This window comes from Falco peregrinus, chromosome Z (genome assembly GCF_023634155.1).
Source record: "Falco peregrinus isolate bFalPer1 chromosome Z, bFalPer1.pri, whole genome shotgun sequence".
NCBI classification, from domain to species: Eukaryota; Metazoa; Chordata; class Aves; order Falconiformes; family Falconidae; genus Falco; species Falco peregrinus.
In genome coordinates, this window is record NC_073739.1 from 56,083,648 (window position 1) to 56,107,731 (window position 24,084).

General features: G+C 42.2%; 1 long non-coding RNA gene across 5 annotated transcripts in view; it reads left to right on the forward strand.

Moving 5' to 3' along the window:
• LOC129782680 (uncharacterized) overlaps positions 1–24,084 on the forward strand; it is a 66,720-nt gene that overhangs the window by 26,953 nt on the left and 15,683 nt on the right. The window contains exons 2-4 of one of the 5 annotated variants that reach the window (XR_008744711.1): positions 1,872–3,424; positions 13,683–13,738; positions 14,746–17,611. This is a non-coding gene — a long non-coding RNA (uncharacterized LOC129782680). Of the gene's footprint in view, positions 1–1,871; positions 3,425–13,682; positions 17,612–24,084 lie in introns of those variants that run through there. The other 4 variants (XR_008744709.1, XR_008744713.1, XR_008744712.1 and 1 more) reach the window with 4 other exon arrangements.

Below are 24,084 nucleotides of genomic sequence, written 5' to 3' on the forward strand. Positions count from 1 at the left end.
TGTGCTCATTTGAGCTGAGGCCTCTATTGCTAATTCTAACAACCTTCAAGAAAGCTACTAAACTGATGATGCGATAGAAGCTGAGATGGCAACAACTTCAAGGATATAATCTTAAAAAGCAGGTATTTCCCCCCTTGCTGTGCTTGTAGATGCAAAAAGAGAACTTGCCTTTCCAGGCTATTTTTATATTTGTTTGTTTATTTATTGTTAGGATGCATGAAAGAGATGTGGAGAATTGCACTAGAAATGTTTTCCATTTTTTTTTGGCATTTCAGTAGATGTTCATGGACAAGGTTAGTCTGTTGGCAAGTCTGGTAAGAGTATAAGGGAGTCCAATGGAAGAACTTGAATTACCAGGAAAGAGGATCAATGTCTGTCAGATTTCTTCAGGGTTTTGAAGCAATGTTGCATACTTGTGACCATGGCACCACCACAAAGAAGGTACTTCCTCCTCCATGCAAGCTGCTACTGAAAGAACAAGATGAAATACACTTGTTTTCATCATTGCTTCAAATGTAACTGGAGAATAATTGGCTTCAGGCACTGAAAGCTGGCACTGAAAAGGGAGTAGCATTATGCACTTCGGGCTAAGGTATGTCCATGCTATGAATTAAGCATAGACTTCATTATTCTTTTTGCCCAGGCATGCTTAGCAAATGCATTTCATTTGTAAGGCAGAGCTAAGATGCCGATTTGGATGAACCTCCACAATACTGGAAGGAAAAAGTGTGAGCCTGCACCATGCATTAGCCTAAGTGACTTGTTTCTTTTACATGATCTGGAATGAACATGTTTGTTCTGCAGGCCAGTCCACCTAAAGCTGTACAAAGCTTTAATCTTTCAGACAACAGTGTGTCTTGGAGTCTTGAGTTTTTGCCAGGCTGAGCAACAGCATTGTTCCTGGAAAGAGAACTGCTTGTGTCTGCTGTCTAGCCTGTGCTTCTCCTTCCAGGGTGGGTGAAGCGTCGGGGCTGGCTCATGGGCATTCTCGCCCTCTGCACATCCTCCTCCCATCCTCTGCATCTGAATATTACCTGGTCCCTGCCTTGTGATTTTTGTTTTAATCACTACTTCTTGCTCCTTCGTCATTCTTGCATCATGCATTGTAAATAGTCAAGATAGGGTTCAAAGATGCAGTGTGAATAAGACATTTTTTTTTTTTTTAAATGGTAATAATATAACCTTTTCTGGTGATATCCTTTTTTATTACACATTACACAGGGTGACTCATCATTACTGTACACTCACCACATTTCAAGAGGTAATGTGTTGGATCAGACATCACTGACAGTGTGACAAGTGCCTTTGTGACAATTCCTTCTGTATTTACATCACCCACCAGGTGACATATTCTGATAAATTGTCTGCCATGCTAGATTTTCTATCAGCATACTTATGCTTGAGAATGTATTACACTTTTGCTTTATGTGTTACAGCAGTTCATGTAGAACGTACTGGATTAACTTTACCGTATCTACCACAGGAAAGGAAAATATTTGTGTGCTGAATATTACTACCTGTAGTTATATTGGTGCATAGTACATTGTTTGTTGTTTCATGGGTTATTCCCAAAATACAAGTTACAGTACAGGTAACAAAAGAAAGCTCAAATTGTATGAAGATAACAGTGTAGGTAAGCCCTGCATTCACCAACAAAGAACTGATGAAACACTAATACACTAAGGTTAAACAGCAGGATTAATCTTTTTTTCCCCCATTTGGGGGATGTGTGATAAGCTTTCTTGCTATTTCCATTCCAGTTTCATTTTCTGCAACCTGGATAGGCTCTGGCATTATCATATTTCAGTTTCTCTCTACTGTTATGCCCATGCCCTTACTAATCCATCATTTTATTTGGCCTCACATTTCAGATGTTAGATGTAAGCTGTGATACCTGTCTTGGCTATCACAATGAATGCATTTGGAAGAGTCACTCACAATGGTTTGTCAATGGCTCTGTCCACCTCTTGAAGAGCAACCTGATGGAATTACCTTCTGTCTGATTTAATTGTTCCCATCACGCTCCCCTCCAGCAACAGTTGTTACAGAAATATAGAAAAGGACTTTTTACATACACACACACACAGAGTACTCCTCAGCTGATGGACAAAGAACACTTTCCTCCCTTCAGGTAAGTTCTAACAAACCTGTGGCAACTCCTGTTAAAGAAGGTGAGTTACTACCTTGAAGTACCCAGTAGCACACATGCAAAACTTTTTGTCATAATACTGGAAGCAGCATTTTAGTCATGGAGGCATCACAAAACTGTTGAAATTGATCTGGATTATTTCCTTCAGCCTATAAAGAACTCACAACCAGAAATTATGAGTCCTATAGGCTGTTATTAAGCTAAGGACCATAGAATAAGAGAAAAAGCAATTATTTCATTACTGAAATGCACAGATATAACTTCCATTATTTTTTGCAGGCTGAACCGAAAGTGATGCTTCTACTGATTGCACTGTTATTCAAGAGAAGGCCAATGTAGAAGTAGGCTGCAACTTCCTGTTGAGGGAAGACTAAAATTCCTGGCTGTTGACTGATACAAATTTTATTATAAAAGAAAATAAAGACCCAGGTGGTAGCTGCTACATCTTTTTGCAAGGCAGACTGAGTCATACAAATCATTCACACAAGGCTGGACTGAAATCAGTTGTACAATGTGATTTTCATTGCCAAGGTCTTCTATGAAGCCTGTAACTGCCTGCTCTGGTCAAAGGAAACAGGCCATTGAAGAAAATTAAAATACATGGAAACAGTGTGACCAAGGTAAGATGATTTTGCTAGACTTGGGGAAAATGCAATTAACAACACCCAATGCATGCTTTAAGCTTAGCACAGGGACTGACAGATGGACATGAGCTTGCATATGAAGAGGGAAGCTGAAATAACCATTCCAAATACAACCTAAACCATGAAAGTGGAGCTGGAGGACTGGGCCAGACTAGCTCTGAAGAGTAAGGTATCCCAAATGAACAATGCAGCCATAAATAAACTAACAACATTTGGGAGATTCAGAGTAGACAGGAAAATAAAATGTACAGTGATGACATTTTCATGGTCTCACATTTTATGGACCTCCAACACTACTTCCTTGATTTACACTTTTTTTTTTTTAATGCAGAAGCGTGGAATCTGATGGAAAATAATAAAGACAGTATTAGAATGCAGCTCCTTCTGTGTCAGAGAGGAGGAAGTATTAAACAGAGCTACACAATAACTGCAAACATCTGAGAATACTCATAAATATAGTTGAGAAGCAGAGCTTTCCATGCAACATCAGAGGCTTATTGAAATGACAAAATAGGGGAATAATTACCAAACTGGTGATGGCCATCTCTGTTCAGTATGTTTTGCACAGCTATGGGTATGCTGAGTGCCCTCAACTACCTGAGTGAGCTATCGAGATTTTGAAACACTGCAGGTAAGTTGAAGTCAGGTAGTAAAGATGTTGGGGGTAAGGGCTTGTGTCTCTTTTATCTCTGGAAACAGCATGCACACTCACAATGACAGATAAGGACTTCATTCATAAAGAGCACTTCAGCAGTGAATGCATTGGTGATTATTTCCTTCTTGTGGGCACAATGCATGGAGGAAGCCACTCAGGCCACATTGCCTAGGTGTTAAAGGTGAATGTTTTGAAAACTTCTGCAAAGGAGTGTGGATTATTCCTGGGAGCCCACATCATTTTGGGAGGAATATGACAGCTCAAGATGTTTCTTTCTGAATTTGAAATAAAAAGGCATGGAAACTCCTATTAAGAAAGAAATAAGAAAATTACATTCCTGACCTTTTTTTTTTTTTTTTATTACTGTCACTTTTTCTACAGGACCAATTTATATATGGCCTAAGTCAGATGTTTTTGAGGTGCTGATGCTAAATTGCTCTCCACAGACAGACATCTGAAATGAGCTGCTCCTCCTTCAGTTTTCCACAGCTACAGCTTGCTTTTAAATGAGGAAGCTGAGAGCATTCCCTTTTTGTACAAGATCAGTGTTACTCATTGTGGTCAGCTGCACAGTCCAAAGATAGTTCCTGAAAGGACTGTGCTTCAAGGCTGTTGGTTTGTTGGCATGGCTTCTTTGGTGTAGGAGGTGTCTTTTTAAGAGATCTTTTTTATTGGTGACTCCAGTGAGAGCTTGTGACAAAATAGGAAGTGACACTGCAAAATATCCTAAGTGATAGATTCCCCCTCTATTTTAAAACTAACATGATTTTCTATTTAAATAGACCAGGGCTCTGGTATTTATTCATATTTCTATCATTTCAGTCCAATATATTTTTAATGTAGTTTTGGCTTTGTGGGGCTCCAAAGAAACAGAACACAAAAATAATGCATCTGCATGGGGAATATGTTATATATCCTTATAATAATCTCTTTTTCAGACTGTACTTATGCCACTGAGGTGATAGAACTCAAGGCTAAGGCCTAGTCTGTCTAGTAGGAATCAGAAAAAATGGTTGAACTTGACTTTACTCGTCTTAGCCCAGCTCTTTGTGGTTTTCTTATCTGGACGTAAAAGCCCATGATTAAGTTCTGGCTGTTAGACACAGGAGTACTACACAGGAAGGGCAGCAGAAAAACTCATAAGCCCAGTTTTGTGAGTAAGAACTCCTTTCAACAAAAGAACATTGTAAGACAGACACATGGTGTCACCAGAAAACATGAAAAAAAAGCTGGCTCTTCTGTTAACAATCAGAAGATCAAGAAAATAATGTAAACCAGGCAGTTCAAAGCACACATGGGTGAGTGTACATATGCATATAGGAGAATATAATGTGGTAAAGAGTAAGAAGGATGCACTGGAGGATTCACTTCACTGACAAGCAAAGACATTATCTGATATATTACACAGAGCCCTAATATGTTATAACTTTGAATAAAGACTCTGGATTAATTTTTGATACCCCGTAAAATATTTGTACAGTGAACACCCTGATGTTTCTCTTGGTGTTGAAGGTGCTTCTGCAAAAGTTGTTTTGTTTATTCATTTATTCCTGGCAGAGATAAGATTTCAGATAAGAGCTTCCATTCTACTTTATTGGTCATTCAAGGCAGATAGTCCTCTAATGAAGCATGAAATTGTTGGTCATTATTTCCTTCCTGTTAGCCTACCATTGCCTTACACAATGTATAGGGCATGCATGATAGTGATACTGCTGTGCTGCTGTGGCAAACAGAGAAAACTGAATGGAAGAGGCTGTTTACTTTGTCAATTACCATTATAACTCTAACAAGGTGTTAAGAGTTGCCCTGCCTAGCCTTACTCTGCTCTGTCCCTTAGTTTGCACGCTGCTGTCTGACAGCAGATTGATCTGCTCTGATCTTCAGCGCATTTGGTGCATATGTACTTCAGATACCTGTTTTCTGCACTTTTAGTGGTCTAGTAACTTTTTTATCAGTTAACTGGGCTATACAGGGTAAGTCAGAGCGGGTGAGGAGTGTGACGGATGGTAACGAGTGACACTGACCAGGAGTGGAGTGTCCTGGTCTCAGACCTATCCCAGACCAGAAGAGTGTCTTGGTCCCAGCCCTGTCCCAGACCACCCTGTGTTCTCAGACAGGCTATGCCCCAGCATCTCTGGGGTTAATGCCTCCCCACTCTGGGGCAGAGGAAGGCTATTCAGGCACTGATGGGGGACCTACATATCAAGACAGCAGAGACATTTGAAACACATTTTTAAAGGAGAAGCAAAGCACTGGACATTGTTGATACATAAAACTGAGCAGGATTCTTCACTCAGGGATCAGTGTGAAAACATGTCTTAAGTCAGAGGTTTTGATCAGATGGCCTTCGCTTTTTTAGGTATGGATGCCCTTAGCAGTTTTTATAAGCTTCATGGAAGAACATCAGGGCAACACAAGGCTATTTTTTCATACTTAGCAGCTGGAAGTAAGGTGAATTTATCAGCCTCAGTGTGGTTCCTTCTGAACAACAGCATCCCACAAAGACAGAAAGCAAACAAGTAATCCAGCACAGCATGGCATGATTAAAATGAACTCTATCTTGTCTTGTGTACCTGAAGGGACAACCTTTTTGTTACAAGGCAAATGTAACTCAGTCTTCGTGGTGTCTCACTCGTGGAACCTAGCTGAGGAGAGACTATAAAATATGATGGATTCTTTATTATAGCATTGGGATTTGTGTGTGTGTCTGTGTGTATGTGTCTGTGTGTATGGACAGCTGCATTTCAGTGGGGACTGAGAAACTAGGGTGGACTGCATTTAGAGCAAAAGCAAGTACTTCACTGGCTAAGCCACCAATCCCTCTTTTTCTTCTCTTTCTCCCCCTTTAAGCTCTTCCAAATACTCCCCATATGGCATCTCCACCCATATCCAAGTGCTCAAGTATAAACTAACCACATACTCCCCCTGCCTCCCATCTACAGAAGAATTTGTTCCATCGCACTGGAAAGCCACAATGTTTATTACATCTCTGTCTAAGATGAACCTCAAAGCAAGCATTTCATAGTCTCTCATGTAATCATCATAAGGTAGAAAATGAAATTTCCAAAACCTAAAAGCATGCTGCAGAGAGCTTCAGGGCACCGCGTGTCAGTTTTTACTTTGATGTATCCTATGTTTAAGAAAAAGCCAGAGGGGAGGGAAGAGGAAAAAGACACACTGACTGTCTTCCTTCGGGTTTCCTCTCTATTGCTTAACTTTTTGGATGATAGAAAGAAGGAAATAATCTCTCCTTGCTGCCTGGAGTGACAATGGAAATATTCTGAAAAGCCACTTAAGAACTTCATTTAGCACCATGGATGGTTTCGCATTCCCTCTTGCATCTTAATGAAGCAAGTACCACCTCATGGGTTGCAGTGAGGGTGTAATGATTTTTAAAGCATTGGTAGGATCAGCTGATAAATGCCAGCTACTTAGTTTCCTAACATGATTTCAAAAAGAGCTTTATCTCAGACTAGTGAACTTTTTCACCTGGTCCAGAAGTAAGGAGGTGTCCTGGGGGAGCTGGGATTTATTGTGTGTGTTTATCCAGGTGCTGAGTGTTACTTTCTGAAATGTCTACCACTGTTAATTTCCTAGGAGAGCAGAGCAGCACTCCTAAGGGTCAAATGCAGTTGAATATATTAATGTCTTTCTGTCCCTGTCTTGTCTATTTAGTAAGACATTTAAGCACATGCTGTACTATGGTCAAGAAGCAGAGCTGGATGTTTTTCTCCCAGTGCAATTGAATCCTCCCTACCTGCTTTCATCATTTAGTTGCATCTTCAAAATAAGAGCTGCTTTTCTTACAGTTTTCCTAAGACAACTCCATATCTCCCCCCTCCTCTCCGCCACCTCCTATTTGCACTTACAACTGCTGTCACTGTCAGCTGTGCCTGCCATCTGCTTCCAGAATATTACGAAGCTGTAATCATAGGACATGTTGGAATTTATTCATACAAATCAAAGACATTCAGTTGCTGTCAGGGGTGGATTTCATGCTTAGGAAGGCACAGGTCTCAGCAGAGGCTTTCAGAGCCAGCAGCTGGCAAAGAGAGGCTGCAGGAGGTTTCCCTGCCCAGTTTGGCCATCCCACCTCACTGCTGATCTCTGGCTTTTCTGTGTTCTCAGGGCTGGCCTCAGCTGAAACAAGCTGACTAATTCTGCCAGATTATTTGCATTTTAGTGGTGAGCTCAAATCTAGGTAAGGATGAGACCAAAGTAATTTTTCACTTGTGACCCCATTTATGCCTAGTCTAGAGAACTGTATAGCTGCAGCAGTTAACTTCTCTGTCTTGCTCCCCTTACAGCTAGACTGTAGCTCAGTATATTTTTTCTATTCATGTTGTTTGGGGTAGGGACTACTTCATTAAGTCTGAGCAGTGCCTATAATTGTGATCTAATCCTTGTCAAGGGCTTCTAGGTGCTACTTAAATACATGGTAGTAGTAATACTGGAATGACAGTGGTGAGCTGGCTGTATCTTGCCACATGGATAGCAGATGCTAAGGGTTACTCCTGCACAGCTCAGTATATACTTTCAGCTTTCCGTTTAACAGAAGAGGTTGTGATAGGCTGTGTTTGCATTACAAAGTGGTATGGAATGATTCTACTGCTCTAGGAGAGATTCTACAATGTGAAACAGCTGATGCCAAGGAGGCACGTACACAATATGTATGTTTCAGGGTGGTAGATATTTTTTTTTTGCTTTAGACTTATTTTGCTCTGATCCCCCAGACTGAACATACATTTGAGTCAGGAGTGCATTAGGCGCAATCTTGGTGTGCAGCTTCCAATTTGGCTTCATAAAAGAGGAGTCTGATCCATGCTCTGTGGTGTAAACAAAAGTGGGGGTGATGGAGAACTATGCACTTCTGATCCAAACTAAAGGGCTGATGTGGATGCAGCCAAGAAACCACTGGACCCTGCAACATAAAAGTCCATTCTTGCTCTGTTGCTTTCATATTTTTGTTTGCAGTATGCTCCATTGACTTGGAAACTATTTAAAATCAGTTTAAAAAATTTTACTCTTTCATAGTTCAATACATTTGGTGCCTTGGTGTGCCTTTTAAACGATCTCTGCTAGGTCTCCCAGTTTCCAAAAGCACCTTGAAGTATGCCAGTGTTTTTATAAATGTCCCTAAACTAATTAATTCATTATTATGTGGGAAAAGCAACAGAAATGAAAAAAAAGAGCTGTTACTTATTTCTGCAAAAGCAAACCAATCCCCAAATGGATTTCTTTTTCCTCCAAGACCTGTTGAGAGGTGGAGATCCAGCCTGAATGTAATGTGCTTGTGGCCTCAGTGAACCAAATGCACACTGCCTGCGCTGCCCACAGCAGCTAAGCTGTTGCAGGCTCAGCTAGTAGCTGGGTGCAAGCCAGCTCAGGATCATGGAGGCTGTTAGATGCAAGACAAAGATCTGTGGTGAAACACTTGGCAGGTATTAGACCACAGAAACCAAATGAGTAAAAAAACTTCATTTGGCTCCATTGTGGCTGCTAAGTTGATGTGTAGGAATAAAGAAGTGTGACCTACCCTTTTGCAGTGGCAGTAAGCAGCTGGAGGTCTGCAAAAACAGGATACTTTAATCCCAGAGGGTTTATTTGTTTAATTTAGGAGGAGATCTTCAAAACACACACAAAGGAGCTAAATGTGACACACAATGCAAAAAGAAGCAGTGTTTCCAAGGGATCAGTTAAGATGAACTTTCTCATAATTGTCTACCTGCCCCCAAGCTGGTGCCACAGCACTTGCTAGTATCCCCTGAAAGGTGGGAAAGATGATGAAAGTATACTTAATTTGAATTTAAAGTCCCTGACAAGCACAAAGAGTACATCAAGACAGGAAAGATTGGAGTGAGCTGGTGCACTGTCTTTGTGAGGGACTGCACCTGGTACCATGTCACTCAAGGCTGACAGTGACACAGATAAGAGGGCAGACATGGAAAGGATCAGTGAAGGCAACAGTAATGAGAGGGAAATACCAGAAATTGGGGAGAGCCGTGATATATTACCACCCTGGATGAAATGCCTGAACCTTGATTCCACAGTGACAGTTCGTCATCTTTGCTGTCAAGTTGTGTGGAGCAGCAACAGACATCTAGAAACGCTGGAGAAGGAAATGGTGATTGTGGGTTTCTGACCATAGTAAGCAGGCAGGAAAGCACCCAGTCCTTGAGTCGTTGTGTTGTGGGGAGGCTGTTGTGGGCATACAGCTGTGAGGCAGGCAGTGGCACCTACGGAAAACCCATTCCAGTACTAGTGAGTGATTTATGGACCCAGGCAAGCACAGGCTTCTTTGTAATGCTGGTTCAAATCATCTCACAACAGAGCTGTACCATTTAAATGAATGGCAGATTACTTCAGGTACAGGTCAGAGAGGCACAAGCAGTTCTGCTACATCCAAAATGCACCAGAATAAGTGAAACTTATGGGGACAAGTTGAACCAACCTTCAGTTCTTTGCTCCATCCCACAGCTCCTGTGTGAACGTGCTGATGTGCATGTCTTGGGATGGGATGTGGAGCCCCTTTACCTGTTACGCCTCTTTCACCATCAGAAGCAGGACAAATCTTATTAACTCAGACAAGGAGCCTCATCATGTTCATCATGGAGCTTGCACATCCTTGTTCTGAGCCGTAACAGACAGGTATGATAGCAGGGGTTGGAGCTAATCTGAACACGTCTGCACTGTGTGGAGCCAGCATGTGTTTAGTCTCTCTGGGCACATCTGCACTGGATGGTGGGTACTGGGTACATACCCCAAAGAACCTTAAAGGCCTGATCCTTTATTGACCACATCTGAACAGATGTTTCCTTTCAGGCTCTCTTGTCTTAGTCTTTTCTGTGAAAACCATGGTGGTATGGGATGATGGCATCCCCCAAGAGATAGACAGCTCACCAGGACATGCATCTAGGGTCTCAAAAGTTTTCCCAGGCCCTGCAGCTGCACCCCTGTGCCTGAGGTCCCACCACTTCGATGGGGTCTGTCACATTGAGTCTGATGAACGGCTGTGGCAGGGGGTGGGCAAGGAAGGACAGATATCCTGTTGGGCCATTAGGTTCGGAGAGGGTCCCCTTCCTTTCTAAATTTCTCCTCAGAGGGGAGTCTAGGTGCTGCTAGATCCAATCCTAGTCTCACACTTGGTCAGCGAGTTTAAGTCTAACTGCATACAGCCACTCACCAGTTAACGTTTGCCTGTCAGAGCCCAGTTTAAGGACTCTCACTGAAACTGTTTGGCAAAGTTGAAAAAAACCCAGATGTTTCATTAAGGCAACAAATGGAACAAGTTCAGAATTGCCATTGATAAATACACTTACTGCAAAATTTGAGCTTGAATTGAAAGTACAGCGCTGCTGTTAGTAGTATTATCCCGGGTAACGTCCACCGTAGTCGGAGGTGCAAACCTTGCCAAGGAGGCATCCCTGCTTGGGGAGGAGAGAGGTCCAGGCCCATCCACCCACCCCGTAGTTAGAGTTCTTGTCCCTGGGGGGAAAAAATTTCCAACTTGCCAGATTTTACACTCGTGGTGAGGTGGGGCTGTCAGTCACTGTGTGCCGACTGGCCCTTAGCAAGGTGTCAGTTCGGGAAGGTCGGTTGGGCCCGATGGTTCAGCGCGGAGCGGGGAGGATTGGGTGCGGACCCAGATTGATGGTCACAGCTGTGCGGGGTCTTCCTGGCCCTCACAGAAGCAACACCAGGCTGAGAGGCCCCCGCCGCAGCCCGGCCGTCACTCAGTTGTTTTGCTTGTTGGGCTGCACCCGTTATGTGTTCTGTGAGACAGGCGTGCTGCTCCAGTCAAACGCCCGGCTCCAGCTGGAGCTGAATACGGTTGTTCATTGTCAGGTCAGGATGAGGGGTGTGGAGCACACTGCCACAGCGACCTGGCACCCCCTGCCTGATAGTGCATTGCGGTTGTCGGTTGTCGGCGACTACAGGTTTCATAGCCCTGGGATGGAGCGGGTAGGTGTGGTTAGTGTCCAGGACACTGGAAAGAAACCAATTCTTGGGAAGCAGAAATTCAAGGTGGTACAAAAGCATTTTTTTCCTCCTTGCCTAAATTAGCTGTACATAGACTTATTTAGGTTTGAATGCAGGTGTGTTTTTCTTTAGAAAATACATTAGCAAGACAATTTGAAAACAGCTTGGCTCCTGGATAGTCAGACCCTCACACCTATAAACTGTGTTAGTTGTATGTGCTTAGTTACAGACTCTGTCAGGTATAAACCAGCATATATTAGGCCAGTATTCTGTACACGCTGAATGTCAGCCTGTTTCACATTGCTTCAGCCCTCAGCTATCCTATCTCATACCTGCCTTTGAAATTAAAGTCTGCTGAAGTAATTATCACTGTTTAATGTGAAATATACTTTTTCATCAAAATACTGCAGAAATTATTTTTATGTGCAGCCTGTGGTGAAACATAGGTACAGATCCATGGGTCATGCATAGGTTATAGAAAAATCTGGCTTTGGTAGCAAACTATGCAGCTCTGAAATGGTGTTTCTTCAAACACAGCCCAGTATTTATAGTAGGACTGAAAACATCATTGACTGCTGACTGTTCAGACAAATGATACAGTGCTCCCAGGACAGTCCTTTCGGGGCAGGTATTGAGAGGAACTCCACACCTAGCTTCCTAGGTTCCAAGTTCTGATTTTAAGTGTGTAGTTAGCAAAATTAAGATAGCCCGGTCTTGTGTGTACTGGTGTGAACAGAACAGAACAGTAATAAAGTAATGAAGTAGTAAAGCAGCAAAAAGCAACATGAATTTGGAGGCAAATAAAAGTGAGCAGTTTTTATTTGAATTTTCTTTGTCTTAAAGTCAGAGTGAAAAATAACATGATTATAATGGAATTTTTCAGGGTGCTTCTTATTAGAAGATTTAGACTGAAGCTTACTATTTGCTCTCTATATGCAAATAATAAACATCTTGCCTTCTACAAAGTAGTTCTTTTCTAACCCGAGGGCTGATACTTGCAGGTAAATTTGTGCTTCAACACACTCTTCTGACATGAAAAGCAGTCATAAATCCCAATCTAAACTGCAATTTCATGTCCTCTTAGAAACCACTCTAACAGAGGCATGGCAAGTCATTGAGCTACTTGGCAGAGTAAAGCCTGTCAGTACACTGACACTGCAGGCATGTAACCTGTTTTCTCTGCCTCCATCTGCCACATCAATTTGGGGTTGGGTAGGCATTATGCAAAGCAATAGCTGCTACCATTTCAGAATTATTTATAATTCCCCTTCAATTCTCAGCCGTTTCTATCCCATCCTATTGCATCAAGATTTTACCTTCGCACACGTAGTGATTTAATGAATCTGAGGGAATGGGAGCTCAAAACATAATGGGAGTCACCGTTTTGCCAGGAACACCGTTTTGCCAGGAACACGGTAGACCATGAGGAGACTATAGACAGATGGTCCATTAAATGCTTGTCTTTTACAAGTGTGGGGGATATCACTCACACAGTGAAAACTGCGGCCTCAGGCCACCCCCACAGCTAGGAAAACTGTAGAGAATAGTTCTGCACATTTTCCAAGGTCAGACTCAGAGGGTTTCTGGTGACAGAGGCTGGGGACACGCAACCTGGAACACTCTGCAAGACTGAACTCCCCTTGCCCTCTGTGGATAGAGCAGAGTGGTGGAGCTGGATATTGAAGCGCTGGGGCCAGGCTTGGTACCACAGGGGCTGCAGAGAGCAGCAGAGCTTCAGGGGTGCCATGCTGCACCAGGTTACTAAAGCATTGCTGAAGTTACCTGAGGTTAATGTCTCTGTGCCCTGCGTATAGGGCACATCTGTGAAATGTTTCATTGCAACTGAAATCAACACCTCTTATAACCCTGTTCTTTAGCAGCCATCATGTGGGTGCATGATGCCTGCATGCCTTTCTCATGGGAAATATCTCTCTGAGACCACTGTGGGCTTTGAGTGTCACTACCACCCTTTTCTCCCCAGTGTCATCCCCCAAATCCCACTCTGCCCAGGTGTATCACATTGTACCTCAATGCAGCTGCTTGTTGATAGAGAAAATGTCAATAGTCATAGTGAAAAAAATTCCAATAATGGGGGTGGCAGATGAGAAAGTAAGCAGCAACAGCAGAGAAAGGGTAAGACTTTTTCTTAGCCAGAGAGTTTCCCTTTTTAGAAGTGGAATCAGGACACGTAACAAACAAGGACAAATTGGAAGAAAAATTATCCTCTTATGTCTTGTTTTGTGTTTTCTCTTAGGCTCGGACTTGTGCTGTATTGGCATCCCAGACTCCTATTAGAAACATCTGTTTGAGGTTTGGTGGTTTTGGTTTTTTCCTTCTCATTTTTCTCCCTTTTGCTTTTGACTCTTTCCCCCCTCTAAGTTTCCCCTAGTGATATTTTCTCAGTTTTTGTCTTCTCTTTTGTCTTTTCTTTCCTGTCTCTCCAGGCATCTTTAGCTGCGTCTGTCTGCACAGTGCCCTATCTTGCAGAGTTAGTAGATTCTTCAGATGACCAGTGTTCTAGCTTTAGAAAAACCTGTTCTTTCCTTTTTTCTTATTCCCACCACCTTTTACTGTCTGCAAAACCAGCTTGAGAGTGGCAGAGAAGCTCTCTGTCCTTCCAGAGACACAATGCCACCTTACTTGGAAGTGGTTTTCCCTCACTTCTGCAGCTAATGGAATAATTTCTCTTCCTAGTTACTTTGATGTGTTTCTTCCTTAGTCTCCCAGTGAGTGAGACACCCATGTGTGGGTTATTGGCAGCCAGGCATTTTATCATACCCTCTCTCAAGTAATGGGTTTGATTTTCCTGTTCATTATGGTTGCTCAACACGTGGTAAAGTGCTGCTTTTAGGACTCTCTAGTCTCTCAAATTGGTGTAAAAGGGGTTTTGGCACAAGTAAGAATAAAGACCAGTACTGTCATTACCTGCTGTTCAAAATTACTCGTTACTTACTTTTCTTTGTGAAATTGGTGCTATCAGTGATATGAGAGAGGGAGGATGTTCTTGCCACTAAAAACACTGCACAGTGACTGGAGGGACCTCAGACTTATTAGTATTCTTGCCTATTAGGTAGTGCATAATGCCCATTAGGTAATACAGCTTGAGTCCAGTTTTGGTCTCCAAAACATGAAAAAACCTTGTATTTTTAAAGGTGCTGGAGGATTCATTTTCTTTAGGATTAATTATTGTTAGTACAACACAGATGGCCCCACCACTCTTGTCTTCACATAGAATTAAACCAAATGCCTCCTCACCTGCAATAATCACTTTTTGCAGATGCTCTCATTTTCTTCTCCTTGGCTATATTAATTTGTAGGATGTTCATGAGAAGGACTTCTGCATGGCCTGAGCTTTGTCTGTTTCAGAGCTGGATAAAACCACTTAGAAAAAGGTATGGTTCCATATTCTGAGTTTGTGTGGAGCACCATCTTGCTTTAAAATCAATTTCTACCTTATTTTTCAGTGGTTTCCCTTGAACAGGAGAAGAAAACTATGTATATCTTCTTGTAGTTATAAAAAATTTATCCTAATCTGTGCTTAAAAACAAATAGGTCATAAGATTTTCAAAAATCTGACATTTTATGTTCCTTCCATAGTTCCTTTTTGGTCAAAATTTTCCCTTTGAATGACTCTTGCATAAGTCATTTCCACAACATTGGCACTTGACCTCATACTTTTGTAATAACTGTTATAATTTACTTCAGTCATTTTCTTTGTTGATGGGATGACATGTGCCTCCATTAGATGACCTTTTAAGTACCCTTTTTTTTTTTTAAGGAAATAAAAACAAATTTCCAGTCTGAATAGGTTTTCTCTATATTTTAAAGTCTTCCTGCAAAAGTATCTGGTGCATCTTCTTGAAGGAGACAAGGAGCATGAGTGTGCAGATGCATGTGATCATGTCTTCTCAAAGTCACAGTTTTCAGTGGGTGTAAATATACCAAGGCACTGCATTGCACAGTGACAAAAATTGCCAACAGTTGTCTGCTAAACAGCCAGGTCTCAAAGTTTTACTCCACTTGCAGCCAATTCTGTCTTCATAGAGGATCTTCTGGAATTTGCAAAACACTGTGGAAGATACAGAAATACTTCAGTAGAGTAATTATGCATTCAGTAAATCTCATATTAATGGGGTATTATATAGAATTTTATATTGTCTTTATTTTTAATAAGATGCAGACTATTAACTTCAGATATCAGAATTCAGGAAGTCCATACTTTTTCAGTGTTTCTTCAGGCTGTCAGCAAACTTTGAAAGACTCACATACTGTTCAACTTTTCATTTTCACCTCAGAAACCATGAGCACTAAAACCATTGTTAGTAAAGATGAGACAGACTTCGAAACAATTCTGCAGAAGTGGAGAAATTGGACAGGAGTTTCTGCAGTGAGGGTGAATTTACACATATTTTTTACATATACACACACACAAAATATATAATAATTTGCTGCAAGAGTTCCCTGATTCATTTAAGGTTATGGTATGATGTAATGATTCCACCCTTTGTCCTTTATTGAAACATTAATACACATTTTGCACTGGGACATGAAAGCAATATTTTACCACCTTCCACCTCTGTCTTTTAATTTTGCTCTAATTCTTTCTACACTGTCATTCCATTGGCTTCTGTTTGCAAGTTCAATCTTTTATTTTGCCCTGTTTCAAATTTCAAATTACCTGCTCTTTTCCATTTGCCGTTGTGGCTACCTCATTATTCTGCTGCTTATCTTTCTCCTATGATCATCCCTTTCTTGGCAACAGTGGTGAAAGCCTTTCCATGGATTCAAATGATTAAAAAGGTAATAGAATTAGAGAAAGAAGCCTGAGGTCAAATAATAGTGCCGATGTGATTGTCTTCTTGGTCCTTCATGACTCACCTGTGCTGGACCTCCTTCTTCCTTTCACATATGCATACCAATGATAAATATTATGCTGTGCAGGTGGGGGCCACTGGTAGCATCCTAGGCCGCTGGCATTAGGGATAAAATTACCACTGATTTCTGTGTAAGTTGTAAAGGATGTAGTGCTTTCTATCTAGAAAGATAATACTAGTTCTCCCTTCCAATCTTCTGCTTTTGGCACCAAGACATTAACACACTTCATGCAAGCTGGGTCTCTTCCCTGCAAGAGCACAAGTTTGGCTGTGTGTCCACCACATTTCTCTGTGTATTAGCCTACTCCCATTTTCACTTAGAAGTGTCAATACTGTCATAAAGCTGATTACATTTGAAACAAAACTTTTCTTTTGGTGCCATAATGACTGATGTAAAGGCCATTTCCCATTGCTTAATGAATTACTGCAGCAGCCGTCAGCTTTTAGCACAGGTGGCCATTAGCTGCCAAGGAATACCTGACCCCAAGCCTATTATTTATTGGCTATAAGTGTTCAACCAGACAGTCATTACATTAAGTATGAAATACTGTAATTCCCTTTTTTATGTGTTGAAAAGTTAGCAGCTGAACCACTCATTGCCATGCATACCGCAGCCTGGTTGCAGGCGTGATGAGATGCATCCCGAGGCACTGACCATAGAAGGGACAGTCCTACCCTCTGCTGCCGGCCCTGTCCTGCTTGCTTGTGAGGCAGCGAGTACTAGAAAGGTGCTTCTCCATCCTGCTTTCAGAGGTTTTTGGTTCAAACGCTCTTTCAGGTGCAAATTGTCCTTTTCAAAGAGCATGCTGCTGCTCTGCAGCTGCCGCTTCAGACCATGAAAGTGCAAACAGAAGGCAAGTTCTCACATGTAGTCTTGACCCTGGGTGAAATGATTCTGTTTCAAACCACATTTGGGGTTGTTTAGAAAAAATCCAGAACACCCTCCACAACAAGAAATGTCACCAGTGAATTCAGGTAGATTCTGGCTCTTGTGGAGAGCAAGAGGATCCTTGCAATCAACTATTGTCTTGACAGTTTCAGGCTTTTGTATTTCCTGCTCTTTAAAGTAGGCTAGTTTCCTTCAAAGGGATAACTTTCAAGGGTAAGTTCCCCTTGAAACTGTATAGCAAAGATGGTCCTTGTCCTGACTGAGCCCAATTCCCATGCACCATTTCAATATTCCTGTCTAGGCAAGAGGGCTCTTCAGAGGAGAGGTTGAAAGAATCAGGCTGCCTGCACTGGGATGTGCACAGAGCTTGCCCTGTGCACAGCCAATAGCTTGGACACAGGTGAAGGCCCAGAATGGCACACTGGTAAGAGTGAAGTATTTCATATATTTTCTGCACATATAACAGCTCAGCAGGAACCAAAAGCTTTTTTAAGCAGTTCAAGTAGTCTACAACTGAAGTTTGCAGTAAAATGAAACCTACTGCATCACCTAAATGTGTGTCCATTACACAATATCAGGGTTCTTATTAACGGCCCTGTCAACAAAGCCTCAATGATACACATTTGGAAATGTATTACAGTCCAGTGTATAAAATCTTATGATTATGCAGACTTCTGATTAAATGTTATATTATAGTAAATATTTATGAACTTTCTTTCCCTGATTAATAACACAGATGTTTTACTTGCACATAGCTAAAGCAAAAAACCCAGCCCCTTTCAATTTCTCCTTAAAGTTTATAAAGTTTCTGACATTTTCTCCAGATCAGAGAAACTGCATGCAAATACATGTTCTGCCATTCAGTCAGTAAGGCAAAAGCTAAAATCAATTCATTCCCTGGAATAATTGCTCAGCAAACAGGATGCATGTAATCCATTTTCATTATTAATACCTCGGTTAAGATTCAGGTACTGTATTTTACTTCTTATAATGAGCACAGTTTTACAATGGATGTGTGGAGTTTGCAGTACATAACACCACTGACAGCTGCAGATTTCCTGTCATGTGCACCAGAGCTGGATTAAATATAAGTACACTTCTCTGGGCAGTAACAGAGTGAAGAGAGATAGATTTGCAACATATGCCTACTTTACTGCATATGTGCACACCTCATTTTCCCTGTTAATTCATTGCATGGACATATTTTTTACCATTTTATTTATCCATGAAGCTATGTTCTTGCTGTTATATTGCGTATCAGTTAGGCACAGAAAGATTATTAATCTGAGAGATCTACTGTGGTGACTGTTCTTGTGTGTCACGTGTACCTTATACAATGTGGGGTGAAGACGCTAGATTATGCACTTCACCGCCTAATTTGTTTGCACCATAGGGATAGAAGATTTTAATTTCTGTAATAGCACTGACTTGGCCGATTCATGGATTAATGATTTTCTTTGGTGCCACCTGTATACTGAGAAGAGCAAACAGAGAGGTGAGGTCATTAAAATAAATCTCTCCACCTACTGCCTAGTTTACATCCAGGTTTTTATGCATTGCTGGAAAATATTCCCTGTTTCAAACAAAGATAATTCCTAATTGCCACACTCCTCATGAGGATGCTTTTGCAGCTGGTTAAGAACTGTTTTAACAACTATTTTTTTAATTATGCTTTTAAATTACAGACCTACCATCATCCATGAGTCATCCTCCTCACTGACCGTTTGAGCCTGGCTTTACAGTACTGGTGCCTGTTTCATTTGGGTGAAACAGCAGCACTGTGTTTGTGCATGAGGACACCTTGGGGAGGGAGCACGAAAGAAGCCTCTGGAGCTTCTGTGGTACAGGCCTCCACCCTCACACTGGTGCTTGCTGCTCATGTGTTGTTCAACAGCATGCTCTGTCAGCAGCATGCAGGCTGAAGGGACATGCACGCCCTGCTGCCTTCCTTGTCCCAGGAGCAGGAGGCGCCTTATTTAGTGCGTCGGTGGGAGGGTTCACTGCAGAGATTGCTGTGCCTCTGAGGATGTTCAGATGGCCATTTTTTTCACATGCACAAAACTGTGGGTGGAAAAGCAAAGTGAGGGGGACAAACAAAATTCCATTGCCAGCCACCACAAGGGTGGGAGTGGTAAATCTTCTCAAGATGAAGGAATTAACTTTTCCATACTTTGTTTCATGTCTTCTTGTCATTTCTGGGGGAGGTTTGCTATCTCTCAGACCTCCAAGGCTCATTCTTGCATCTATCCTAATGAAAGCTGTTAGGTTGCATGTGTAAATATCTAATGGCTACCACCTAAATACAGGAAGGCATGAAGATGAAGCATGAGGCTGATGTTTGTGCCCGAGATATTTCTCCCCCTTAGCTTGGATGCTGGGTTTCATGTCACATTCTCATGTTTCGCTGCAGCGTATGCAGCAAATCTCTGTATTTCCCTTTTCACAAATGGACCTCTTGCTGTAACAAAAAATTTGCACAAAACCAGAAGCACGTTTATGGATCTCTGTTTGCTTAAGATACATGTAACTCTAGTAGCATGTAACTATTCAGGATAAAAAAAAAAACAAAACAACAACCAAACAACAAAACACACATATAAAAACCAACCAAATAAAACCCCAACACCACCACCAAAACCCAAACAACCACTGAATGATCACAAGATTATTGTTCTCTCACTGTAGGGAAATCTGTTCAGTCTCCCATAACAGACTATTCAGTAACTAAATGCCCTGGTCCAGTCACTGTGAAGGAGCGGACTGTGCACAGCCAGAAATAGCAGTGGGAAAGAATGCACATCAGGGAGCACATTCCTCCCCCCATTCTGGATGTGCTGAAGAAACAGAAGGGAAAATCTCCTTCAAACTGGAACCACGTGACCCACAGCAAATCTTCAGTCAGGAAGGGGCTACTAGCAGTATCTGGTATTGGAGCCCAGGTTCTAATCTATGCCAGGCTTTTATTAGGATTTACTCACCAACAAGACATATAGTAGGACTATAATATCAAGAAGACAGTGAATTTAGTGTCTCATACAGAAAATGCTCTAATTTTAAAGTACTAGGTTTGACAGTGGGTACAGTGCAGATCCCAAAAAGACACTCAAACACCATCTGCCCTGTGGAGGGTGCAGCCTGTCCTTGCTACCACCCAGAGAGAGGAGAAAGAACAGACTGCAGATGAGAGGCAGCTTTTGCAAAGGACAGAGAGACATCCTCTCCTGCACTCAAGCTTGTGGTCACAGGCACAAGATCAAAAGGCAGTATGGTCCTTAATATGGGAAGAAAAGTGTGTAATTCATGGTGAAGTTTATGCAACAAAAGGCTCTTTTCCCTAGCAGCAATCAATGCTGGTCTTCCCTCTCCTCTTTCTGTCAAGATATTTTTTTTAAGAAACCCATTCGGGACTCAGAAGAAGCAAAACAAGATGGGGTTTCCCTCCCATAGCCCCCCACCCCACCAGAATGATTTTATCACTAATGGCCAACCTAAATAACATAGAGTGTAGCTTAAACAATATTTTGCATGCAAATGCGAAGATGGTGTTACCACAGGAATGAAGTCTGTTGAGGTATGGGGTGAAGGAGAAGCTGGCTGCTCTCTTCTGAACAGACATGAGTGGTGCAGCAAGAGGTTCACAGATTCAGGGAGGGCGGGAGGAGTATCTCTCCTGCTTTTGCCAAACTCTTAGTTTTGACTTCACTGCCCAGTAGGAGACGTTTTTGATTCAGGAAGCCAACAGGGAGTTAGCCTGTTAGTACCCAGACAGTCAAGCGGTTCAAACCAGCCTTGTACCTTTTCTATGAAAGCACAAACATCTGCATACTCTCCATCTGGCATAAGGTCTCTATTTACCAGCGCTCTTCAGCTTCAGAGAAGCAGTAAAAGGCTCCTTGCCCATACAAAGACCAGAGCTTCATGGGAAAAAAAATTTAGCTTGCTGCCTGCTGCATTGCCTTGGCCCTTTCGATTCAGACTGCTGAAAACAGTCAACAGCTTGTTTCCATGGAATTTGTACTATGCCCCGAAGTCACATCATAATCATCTAGCCAGCACTGCTGGTACATTCATATCCCTGTGCTGGAGGCAAGAGCATCCAAATGCACTAATGTACTACACAGCACCGATCACCATTTCCCAGCAGTGTGCAGCTGACACGAGTGATAGAGGTATTCTGTCCTGACACCTCTCACATTCCCACAAGAGCATCACAGCATGCTGTTAGAAGAGCTCACTTGTCAACTGGCAGCCATCCATGCTAAATAACTGGGTGCAGCCCTATAAAAGACTTTTATCATATGCTTCTCTGCCTATGTTTGAAATCCCCCATCTTATTTTTATTGCCAATTGTTAATAACCCTTCACTGGTTGCTGAAAGCAGCAAACACACTTGTCCAGCTGTGTTTGTGAGTGAAACACAAGGATATCAATTTGATACAAGTATTGTTCTCATCTTGGCTGTCCATGATTTGTGCATCGTGATCTAAGTTGCTTCAACCCTTCATACCTTCTGTCTCTCCTGCTGCTCCATGTCAATATTGTCTGTTTACTCTGCAGAAAGCACACAGGCTTTGTTTGCACAACAGTGAGTACAACAGGGCCCCAAATTTGGCTGGGCCTTTTGCTGGAGAGAATTCCTCCTGCAGATAAGACTTGAATTTTAGCATTATTCTGAACTCAGGCTGAAAGATGCAGACACCCATTCAGGCTAAAATTCAAAGGCAACAAGTAGCAAGGTGACAGATATCTGCTTCTGCCTTTTGGTATGTAAGCAAAGGAATTAACAGGCTGTAACCACTGGCATATAGAGCCTGGAACAGATTCTGAAATTGACAGGCACTGATGTTTGTGTCAGCTGAAAAAGAAAGCAGCAGCAAAAAATGTAGAACAGAGCAGTAATACTTGAGAAAGTCTCCCGTTGAAAACAAGGAAATCTCAAATACTGGCAGAACACAACATCAGTTGAACTTTCCAAAGAGCAGAAGGACCAATTTTAAAGTGCTCAGCATGCCCAGTCAAGGCCAGGTTTTCAATTTAGCTCAGTTCCCATGGAGGCAGCTAAAAAAGAGCCAGATTTTTTAAATCCCTCAGTATCCAGCTGTTTCCATTGCAATAATTCTAGCCCAGTTTTTAAACAGAGCTCAGAACCACCCAACAGGCTGTGTCATTTCAAAAGCTTGCCCTAAGTGACTTCACACCTGGGGTCATTGCTTCACTGGCTACCTGTCAGATGCTCAGGTCACCTTTGTTTCTGTCTTCTCTCTCCCTTTCTGAGCCCTGATGTGGTCTGAATAACATAAACTATCAAAAAGCTGTTCAGCGTACATGTAGAGAGGAAATATCAAGAGATGTACCGCATAGGCTGTGGCACGGTAAGCTTCACAGCTCCACCAATTTACTACGAGCTTTTGAGCTGCAAGAACCAGCATTATGCTTTGACCTGCCAATCATGCTGACTCATGCCAAATTATGTCATCTTTCAAATGTCTGCATTTGGAGGTCTCAACCTATTTTCACATGCAGATGAAGCCATGAGTTTCTTTCTCCTGAAGCCTGCAGGGAAGATGAAAAGACAGCAGACACCATAATTGCAGAAAGGCTGTGTGTCAGGTGATGCAAAACATTATCTGGATATCAACACATTTGTAGAAACAGCAGTTGTCCTTCATCAGCATGTCAGTGTAAAGCTTTTCAAGGGCTGAAGTAACCCTTTGTTAGGAGAAGCCAGCATGGGAGTCCTAAGCCACACACAAGCTCCTGTACCCTCTCCCCAACTTTCTGGGAGCTTGTAGGAAGAGCTTGATAGACAGCCAATACGGATGGGAGGGGTAACATCTTTGGCACTAGTGCTTACTGTCTTGCACGGTTCTTGTGTAAACGGAGATGTGCAATTCAGTGTAGGGGATGAAGCACAGAAATTCTCAGAGGTGGTCTACCAGAAGAAAAGAAAAATAAGAGTTGCTCTTGCTTGTGCTGTTTTCATTGGGGTTTTTTTTTGAGGGAGGTGTTTTGTTTTTCTTTTATGTGATGATCCAGGAGACACACAGCGAAGGCCAGAAAACAGAGCTGATCAAAAGGCAGCCCACTGCACAGCCAGCCTCAGGCTGCACACACCGAGGCATGGTTAGCTGAAGACACTTTTCTGCTTTCAAAACTAGTTTGAAATGTCTGTTGCTCAAACCAAACTCCCTAAACAAGAGAGGGCTTAAAATGCAGGTGAATTTCAGAGTCTTTAAAAAAAGATGCAGTTGTTCATTTCCCTGTTGGAGAGGGATGCATCTCCCCATTTGAAGCTTCCTCCTCTGTCATTCCTTCCTCTCATTTCCTCGAGCCCCCTTGCTGTGTGACCATGTGACACGCAGCCGTTCAGTGAGAACTGAGAGAGATATTGGCAGTTTGGGAGCTGTTGTTCCTGCTTATGTATGCAAAGAACATAATTGCTAAGTGCATCATCTGTTGTAATTTACACATACACACAGCATAGATCAGGGCAGTCTTCACATAAGGATTCAGTGCCTTATTTTCTTCTCTGCTTTTCTGGGCAGGAAAATATTACGTTTCCTAGACCTCATTATGCTATGTGCTGCACAAATGCCCTAGAAGGTGATCTCCACCCCACATAGTTTACACACTCAATACAGCTGCAAAGAACCAGGGCGAGAGACAGTATTTCTCTAGCTCTGCCACTTCACACACAGGCAGTGCAACTTTTCAAAATGACTTGACTAAAATCATTTATGGTGGTCTGCAGCAGGTGTGAGAGGTCTGCAGTACAAAATCCAGCATTACAAAATCACTCAGCATTCACAGACTCACGAAAGCAAGAGCTGTGCTGTTCCCAAATGTTATCCTAGCAGGGGGGAACCAAAGAGCAAGCGGTGAGTACTGGCCTG